Raw genomic sequence first — 9,013 nt, forward strand, 5'->3', positions numbered from 1 at the left:
CAGGCTGCAAAGAGAGGCCCTGTGGAGCTGCTCACCTGCCTGCCCTTCCAGCAGGCGCCCAGCGCAGGAGGCCCAGCAGAGGCTGTGATTCCAGGAGGAGGAGGAGGAGGGGAGGATCCCTTTGAGCACAGGAGAATCTCTCCTTGGATTGAAAGCCACCATGCTTTTGGGTTAGCTTTGAATGGGGCAGGAATAGCTGGGTGGTCTCAAGACTAGGTTTGGAGTGACTGCCAGGATTTGGAAGTTTGGTTCCAGTGGGCCCTCCATGCCCACCTGGAGATTGGTGCTGGCACCCGGAAGAGATTACACACATTTCGCATCTCTTTTTGGGGGGGGCGGAGAGGGGGGGAATTGAACTCACCGCTTGGGCACTGTTCCTAAGATTCTTTTGCTCAAGGCTAGAGCTCTACCACTTGAACCACAGCACCATTTCCCACTTGTTCTGTTTATGTGTACTGAGGAATTGAACCCAGGGCTTTGTGCATGCTAAGCAAGCACACTACCACTAAGCCACCTTCCCAGCCCATCTTTTCCCACCCCTTTCCTGCATCTTCTGTTGGGTGATTGACTCATTGTCTACATGCCCATGTGGAGCTGGGTGCTAGTGGCTTGTTGGGAAGCACAACTGCATGGCACCGAAGCACAAGGTCACACTCCGCCTCCAGCTGGGAAAAGCTGGTTAACATGAATTTCTTCTCAGGGCTTCAGAATCTTCACCTGCAAAACAAGTCGCATTAAATTGATGTATAAATGACCTGTTGGCCACACATAGCCCACTTTCCAGGCCTCCCCTCCCCCATCCTCCACTGCTTCAGAAAGACACAAGGCTTTCACTTCCACAGAGCACTTGGGGAGCCTGAGCTTGACCAGTGGGTAGACAGGGCCAATCCTAGACCTTGGTGGGGGGGGGGCTTAGCTGAGGCTAAGATTCTTGGGGGGTGGCAGCAGGGCTGGTGGCCCAGATGAATTCCCAATTAGGAAATCACATTCCAGGTCCTGCAAGCCCCAGAGGAACCGGCTGGCTCCAGCTGCCTCCCCTCCCTGGGGAATGTGGCAGTTCCCTCTCCCCCCCACCCCATGCTGACTCTTGGTGTGGCACTAGCATGTGACTTCTCCTCAAAGACAGGAAGGCAGGGCTGGGAAGGTGGCTCAGTGGTAGAGCGCTTGCCTTGCATGCATGAGGCCCTGGGTTCGATTCCTCAGCACCACATAAGCAGAAAAAGCCGGAAGTGATGCTTTGGCTTAAGTGGTAGAGCGCTAGCCTTGAGCTGAAGAGCTGAGGGACAGCGCCAGCGTTCAGGCCCCACAACCGACAAAAACAACAAAACAAGACAGGAAGGGATAGTAATTGAAGACATCAGGTAACTGTATGGGTGTCTCCAAGAGCTGGAATACTCCACGGGCTAATCTCTCTCTCTCTCTCCTTCCTTTCTCTTTCTTTCCCTCCCTCCCTCCCTCCCTTCCTTCCTTCCTTCCTTCCTGTGTGCAAGTCCCAGGGCTTGAACTCCAGGCCTGAATACTGTCCCTGAGCTGTTTTACTCAAAGCTGATGCTCTCGCACTTGAGCCACAGCTCCGCTCTTGGCTTTTATTTTATTTTGTCAATTGGAGATAGTCTCATCATGGACTTTCCTGCACAGGCTGCTTTTGAACTGCAGCGGTCCTCAGACTCAATCGCTTGAGTAGGTAGGATTACAGGTGTGAGCCACTGGCTCACCCACTTACCTGGGTGAAAAGCTTGTGGCGCTCAAAGTGCTTTCCATGGCTGGCAGGACAGAGACTATGAGTCTCTGTCCCCCACACGGACATGGGGTTCAGAGCAGGGAAGTGAGGTGCAGGACAGGGCTCTTTCACAACCCCTGGGGCCAGGCTCTTAGGGACAGAGTTGATGAGGTGTCAGGGTAAGAGGCAGCCTGCTGCAGGAGCTCAGCCGGCCAGTGCCCTCTCTGGCCGGATGCTGGGTCCTGGGAGAAGAGGCCGGGCGCAGAGCCAGGTCAGGGGTGGATGGAAGGGCAGCCTGGAGGCGAGACTGGCCAGGGATGCCTGGTGAGAGTGAGGATCACTGGGAGGGTCCCCAAGATAGTTAGTTGTACTGCTCTTGCCAGCCCAAGTCCTCTTCAAGATGATTTCTTTCCCAAAGAGAACAGGCTGTTTGTCTTGTGGCCCCAAGGCACTGCTCCCCAGCCCCACAGGAAGAGCTAGGGCACAACACGCATGAGCAATGCCATATCCTCCTCCTCCTCCTCCTTTTTTTGGTTTATCATGGAGCTTGAACTCTGGGCCTGGGCGCTGTCCCTCAGCTCTTCAGCTCAAGGCAAGCGCTCTACCACTTGAGCCTCAGTGCCTATTGGAGATGAGTTTCACCGAGTTTCCTGGCCTGGGCTGGCTTTGAACGGCAATCCTCAGATCTCAGCCTCCTGAGTAGCTAGGATTACAGGCGTGAGCCCGCTGCCATTTCCTTCATGATTCCCAACTGCAAACTCTTAGGATGGCCATTTCCACTCATTTCACACAAGGAGAGCCCCAAGCTTAGACCTTAGCAAAACCAGAAGGGTCAGGAGGCAGGTTATGGGGTCATACCAAGCCCTGGCTGATCCCGAAGTCCCCCAAATTCCAGCTCTGCAGTTCTGGGGCCTCCAAGTCTCCCCTCCCCTCCACTGTCCACTGGTCCCAGCCCTCAGGACTGGATTTCCTTTAGCTGGGAAATTCCAGCTCTGACTCTCTTCTCACAGGGGCTTTGCCCCCCTCCCTCCATAACTGTCCTAGTTTGCCCACATTTCTGGTCTCAGTCCTGCTTTCCTGTGCTCTGGAATATTCTAAGTTCTGAGCAAGTCATCCAGTAGGTCACCATCCCACTTTCCTTGGGAGATCCCCACAGACATACATGCGTGCAGGCAGGAACGCAGAGATGTACGCCCTGCATGCGCATCTACAGAGAAACATACTCAGAAACAGATGTCTGGGTGTAATTTCTGCCTCTGAGGAAACTGAGGTGCCAGGATGGAATAGTCCAGTTCAGCCTGGGCAACATAGTTGAGACCCTGTCTCAAAGTAAAAAAATAAAAGACATCCAGATACTTGCACACAGATACTTGCACACAGATACATGTGTGGGCTTTGAACACACAGACCCAGCATGCCCACACATGGAAACACGGTCTTTATGCAAACAAGTGAAGATGCCTTGTGGAGGTGGTTGCTATAGAGAAATAAAGGCAGCCACATGCAGGTGGCTTACACCTGTGTAATCCTAGCTACTCAAGAGGCTGAGGATTGTGGTTTGAAGCCAGCCCAGGCAGGAAAGTCTGTAAAACTCTTATCTCCAATAAACTACTCAGAAAAAGCCAGAAGTGGCACTGTGGTTTAAGTGGTAAAGCATTAACTTTGAGCTGAAGAGCTGAGGGACAGTGCCCAGGCCCCAAGTTCAAGCCCCATGGAAGGAAGGAAGAAAGAGAGAGATTGAGAAAGAGAGAGAGGGAGGAGGAAGGGGCACATAAAGCATTTACAGAACAAACAAAGGAATGAATGAATGAATGGTACCCTCCAGAAGCAGAATACAGTACACTGAGTTCCTCCAGGATATCCTTAAGCAATCCCTGGTTCAGAATTTTTGGTTCCAAGTTCATTTGAAATGGGCCACAGAGAGAACTCCAAAGGGCGTCAGATCTCAGTCCTAGCCTCCTCCCTCTCCTGAGAAACTGAGGCAGAGTTCAGACAAGGTGATTCATACTTGTAATTCCAGTTACTTGAGGGGTGGGAAACGTGAGGGATGAGATTTGAAGCCAGCCTAAGAAACAATTATTGAGATCCATCTCAACAAAGAAACTGGGTGTGGTGTGGTACATGCTTGTAATGCCAGCCAAGTAGGAGGTGATGTAGGTAAGAGGATCCCAATTGATGCTGGCCTGGGCAAGAAACTCAGGAACGTATATGAAAAATAACTAGAGGGGGGTGGTGGGGTGAGAGAGAGGGGGGAGGGAGGGAGGGAGTGTTGGGAAGGGCATGCGTGCAGTGGTAGGTAGAGAGCCCAGCATTCAAATCCCAGTATGAAAAAAAAAAAAAGATACCAAAACAAAAAACCCAAAGGCCAAGAATGTGTGGGTCTCTGCCAGGGCTTCATCTGGTTATTCACCAGCTGGCACTTGTAGCACCCCCTCCCCTTCCTCCAGCAGGGCTGGGGCATTCTCTGCTCTGTAGGAGGTCTGGCACATTTGGGCGTGGGAATGACAACCTTGCTTCCCCTCCTCCCTAGGGCAGGCCAAGCCCCTCTGTCTGGGGCTTTTGGGGAGCTTCCCAGCATGGCTGCCCTCCAGTCTTCTCTGCAGGGCAGAGGACTTCGTTGAAAGCAGCTGGGATGCCATAAATGGTTGCCCTGCTTCCAGCCCTTCAAAGGCTCTCCGAGGCGCTGGGGTGGATTCCAGGCGGTTCAGACAGTGGCTCCACCCCTGCTGCCCAGCTCTGGGTGACTCTGGCTCCAGGCCTTCTGTCCCCTGCGGTTTGGGGGCCCAGCCACTTGCTGTGTACTTAGGCGTCAGTGACTGGGACCTTGGTGGAGTACATTGCTATGTGACGCTGTCGCTTGCAAACGCTGCTTTCCGCCTCGGGAGGGGGCCCTGTCCCTTCCCTGAGATTCAGGACGCCGGAGTCTCCATCTAGGATGGATCCATTCCCCCAGGCCCGCTGCAGCCACTCGGTGGATTCCATCAAAGGAAGGTGCGAGGCGCGGCTCGGGCCACGAGGGGGCGCGCTACCTTCTGGGCGGAGCCCAGGCTGCCAAACCCGAGTCCCAGGAATCTGGCCTAGACTTGGGGGTGTCGGCAAACATCTGTGTGTCCCGCTGAGCCCGAACTCACACCCCCTGAGCAGCTGCCAGGGAAACGGAGGCCGAGGAACGTCCTGTGCATGCGCCGAGAGCGACCCCCCCCTTCCCCAGCCTCCCTTTACCCCCTCTCCTGACTGCACGGGCGGTGCGGGCAGTGGCGCCCTTCTACCACTAGGTGGGGGTCTGGGGTCGTCCAGTCCTGCAGTCCAGGTCCCCCGGGCCGGGCCCGCAAGCTGGTTCAGGCTAGTGTTGGCCACCTGGGGATGTGGGGAGCAGGGGGACCCGGGGATCGGGGCATCTAGGGGATCCTGGGATCCGGTCAGCTGTCGGTGCTTCTGCCAACACGCGGAGGGAAGTGAATGACAACCGAAGAGACCTGGGTTCAGATCCCAGCTGCTCTAATTTAGGTCCCTGGCTTTGACCACGTGGGTGTAAACCAGCCTTGCAGAGGGCAGGAGGTGTCTGATCTCCGCCCATCTGGGGGCTGCTCTTCCCAGGAGTTTCCATCTACTCCCTCCCTCCTCCCCCCCCCCCACAAGCCCTCTACTCCTCTCGCTGGGTGACAGCAGGGTAGAAACCAACGGACCCTCCACAGGGTCCCCAGCAGCCTGGGGACCCCTCCCTCCAACCCCCAGACCCCCAAGGCGCTGGAATGTTCCTCTCTGCTGGCCCCAGCGCCCGGGGCAGGCCTTGGCCTAGAGCACGTGTCTACTGACCATCAGATGAGCAAGATGTGGTGGGAGAGGAGACAGGAAAAGATGGGGAACATTCCCAGCACCCAAGGGCAGGATATTGGGGGTCCGGAGGAGGAGGGGCCATCCCAGCTCTAGGAAACACATGAGCTGTTTAGGATGAGCAGTCCTGCCAGGAAGGGGGCAGCAGGAGCAGAACCAGTGGGGTGTGGGTAGCTGGGAGCTCCAAGCCCTGGGACTGTGCAGGAGGGCAGGTGTGCCAGGTGGCATGCATTCTTATTCCTTAGACACTCTGCTCCACGTGCTGGTTCTTTTTCCAAAATATGAGATATTATTCACATGCGATATTATTCACAAGCCACACTTTTTGTATACTTCAGTGAGTGTAGCGCTCTCACTACTACAGGCACAGGGGCTCACCGTGCTGTCCAGCCTGGCCTCAAACTCCTGGGCTCATCATCCTGCCTCAGTGTCCCTAGTAGCTTGGACTACAGGGATGCCCATGAGGGGCTACTTCCATGCTTTTCTTCGGTTTATAACCCATCACCACTGTCCAATGCCAGAACATTTTCTTCACCCCCACAAAGCAACCTTGACCTGCTGCCAGTTGCTGATCCTGGACCACCAGGAATGTATCTTCTGCCTAGATGCTGTCTCTGAGCATTTTCTCCCCTCAAGGCTAGCACTCTACTGCTTGAGCCACAGCTCTACTTCATTAACGGCAAGAGTCTCCCATAGCCGGCACTGGTGACTCACGCCTGTAATCCTAGCTACTCCAGGAGATTGAGATCTGAGGATTGCGGTTCAAAGCAAGCCGGAGCAGGAAAGTCCCTGAGACTCTTATCTCCAATTAACTACCAGAAAACCAGAAGTAGTGCTGTGGTTCAATGTGGTAACACACTAGCTCTGAGCAAAAGAGCTTGGGGACAGTGCCCAGGCCCAGAGTTCAAGCCCCAAGACTGAAAAAATAATTGTCTCCTAGACTTTTCTGCCCTGGCTGGCTTGGAACCCTGATTCTTAGATCTCAACCTCCTGAGTAGCTCAGATGATAGGCGTGATCACTGGTGCCCTGCTTCTCCATTTCCTTTCCCTCTGGGTTGACATCATTCTCTTGTACTACAGACAGTTTCTTCACATGACAAGGAGCTGGCCTGCAGCAGCTGTGGGCCACTGAAATCCAGCTGAGTGGCTCAAGGAAAAAGGAAACCAGCTCTAAGGCTGCCCTTGGAGCAATCCCAGACAAGTACCCTGATTGGCCCACAGGGCCACTCAGCCCACCCTCCTGTCCTCCACTGCCTGGGTGATGGGGCCATCACAAAAGCAGGCTGAGTGCAGGGTACTTCCTGCGATGATGTCTTTGAATGCACAAGGATGCCCTGCAGAGAAACACAGCAGCACGCACAATGCAATGAGCTTAAGCCCCCAAAAGGAATTGATTTTTCTACATAATTGATAATAAAGCAGGAGTGTTGGCCACTGGTGGCTCACACCTGTAATCCTAGTTACTTGGAAGGTTGAGATCTGAGGATCATAATCAGAAGCCAGACCAGGCAGGAGAGTTGTGAGACTCTAAATCTCCAATGAACCACCAGAAACCTGAAAGTGGCACGGTGGGTCAAGTGGTAGAACGCTAGCCTTGAACAAAAAAAAAAGCTCAGGGACAGTGCCCAGGACCTGAGTTCAAGCCCCAGGCCCAACACACACACACACACACACACAGCAGAAGTAGATGTTAGGCATGGCTAGATCTAGGGGACCAAAGAAGTCTAGGCTATCTCTCATAACTCTGCCTCTTACCTGGACTCTCAGGTGGGTGGGGTGGGGGTGGGGTGGAGGAGTATCCAAGCCAGCCTAGGCTGGCGTGTTTGTCTTTTGGTTTGAGGTGAGGTCTCACTATGTAGCCCAGGCTGGCCTCCTGTGCTTAGTCTTACTGTCTTAGCCTCCTGAGCACTGGGCCACAGGTGTTTATATCATCTGAGTTCCTAGATGATCTTCTGGAGGCCCCAGTCCCCAGGGAATGCCTGGTCTCCACGCAGAGAACATACTCCCTGGGGACACTGAATGGTTCCCGTGAGGGCCACATATCAACTTGGTGGGTAGCATTGTCCAGGCTGGGTCACGGGTCCTCCCTTGCAGCAAGAGGATGGGGCAGAGCTGTGTGGGTAAGTCCGCCTGGACAGCAAGGGGCAGACAGGTTGCCTAAAACAATCTGGTCTGACTTTCCCTTTATACGGATGAGTGAAGCGTGGAGAAGGCAACTCACTGGGACCATCGAGCTAAAGGCGACGTTGGGATCTGAATCCAGGTCTGTCAGGTGTTTCTAGAACATTACCTGCCTCCTTTTATGATGCTGAGTTAAAACATCACGTGAAGAAGTAGCCTCCTGATGGCAGCCACACTATTCCCAGCAGCCTTTGCAGCAGCTGTTCTGTCTGTTTATGGTCTATGGGAGCATCTTGGGTTCTCCTTCCGTTGCTCTATGTGGACGTCCTCTCTCCATGCCACCTTCCACGTGACTGAGGTCAAACCAGGCAGAGCCCTGGGGCCTCTGCATGGAGGCATCATGCCAGATTTGCACTGGCTGTTAGCTGACACTTTGCAGGTGGGACTGGCCTCCTTCCATTTACCCTGGTTGTATCCCTGGAATAAGAAACAATCCAGGTGGCTCATGCCTGTAATCCTAGTACTCAGGAGATTGAGAACTGGAGGATCACAGTTCAAAGCCAGCCTAGGACAGAAAAGTCTACAAAAATCTGTCTCCAAGATAACCAGCAAAAAGCTCAAACAGTGAAGGAGTTGCTCAAGGGGTAGAGTCCCAGCCTAACAATGAAAAGACTTGAAGTTCAAACCCCAGTATGGCCAAAAAAATATGAAAAAATAATATTGGCACTATTTTTTTTATTTTTTTTGGGGGTCCAGTCGTGGAGCCTGAACTCTGGGCCTGGGCGCTGTCCCTCAGCTCTTCAGCTCAAGGCTAGCACTCTACCACTTGAGCCACAGTGCCACTTCCGGCTTTTTTCTTTTTGCTTATGTGGTGCTGAGGAATCGAACCCAGGGCCTCAGGCATGCAAGGCAAGCGCTCTACCACTGAGCCACCTTCCCAGCCCCTGGCACTATTTTTTAAACTAGGAATCAAACTTTCACACATGCTAGGTGCTGAACCACTGCTTGATAAAAAGTCCCAATAGTAGCCGGCGCCAGTGGCTCACACCTGTAATCCTAGCTACTCAGGAGGCTGAGATCTGAGGATGACGGTTCAAAGCCAGCCCAGGCAGGAAAGTCCATGAGACTCTTATCTCCAATAAACCACCAGAAAACCGAAAGTAGCGCTGTCTTTCAAGTGGTAGAGCACTCGCCTTTAGCTGAAGAGCTGAGGGACAGTGCCCAGGCCCAGAGTTCAAGCCCAACGACCGACAAAAAAGAAAAAGAAGAAGGAGGAGGAGGAGGAAGAGGAGGAGGAGGAGGAGGAGGAAGAGGAGGAGGAGGAGGAGGAAGAAGAAG

The sequence above is a fragment of the Dipodomys ordii genome, unplaced genomic scaffold (genome assembly GCF_000151885.1).
Source record: "Dipodomys ordii isolate 6190 unplaced genomic scaffold, Dord_2.0 Scaffold19, whole genome shotgun sequence".
Taxonomy (NCBI): Eukaryota; Metazoa; Chordata; class Mammalia; order Rodentia; family Heteromyidae; genus Dipodomys; species Dipodomys ordii.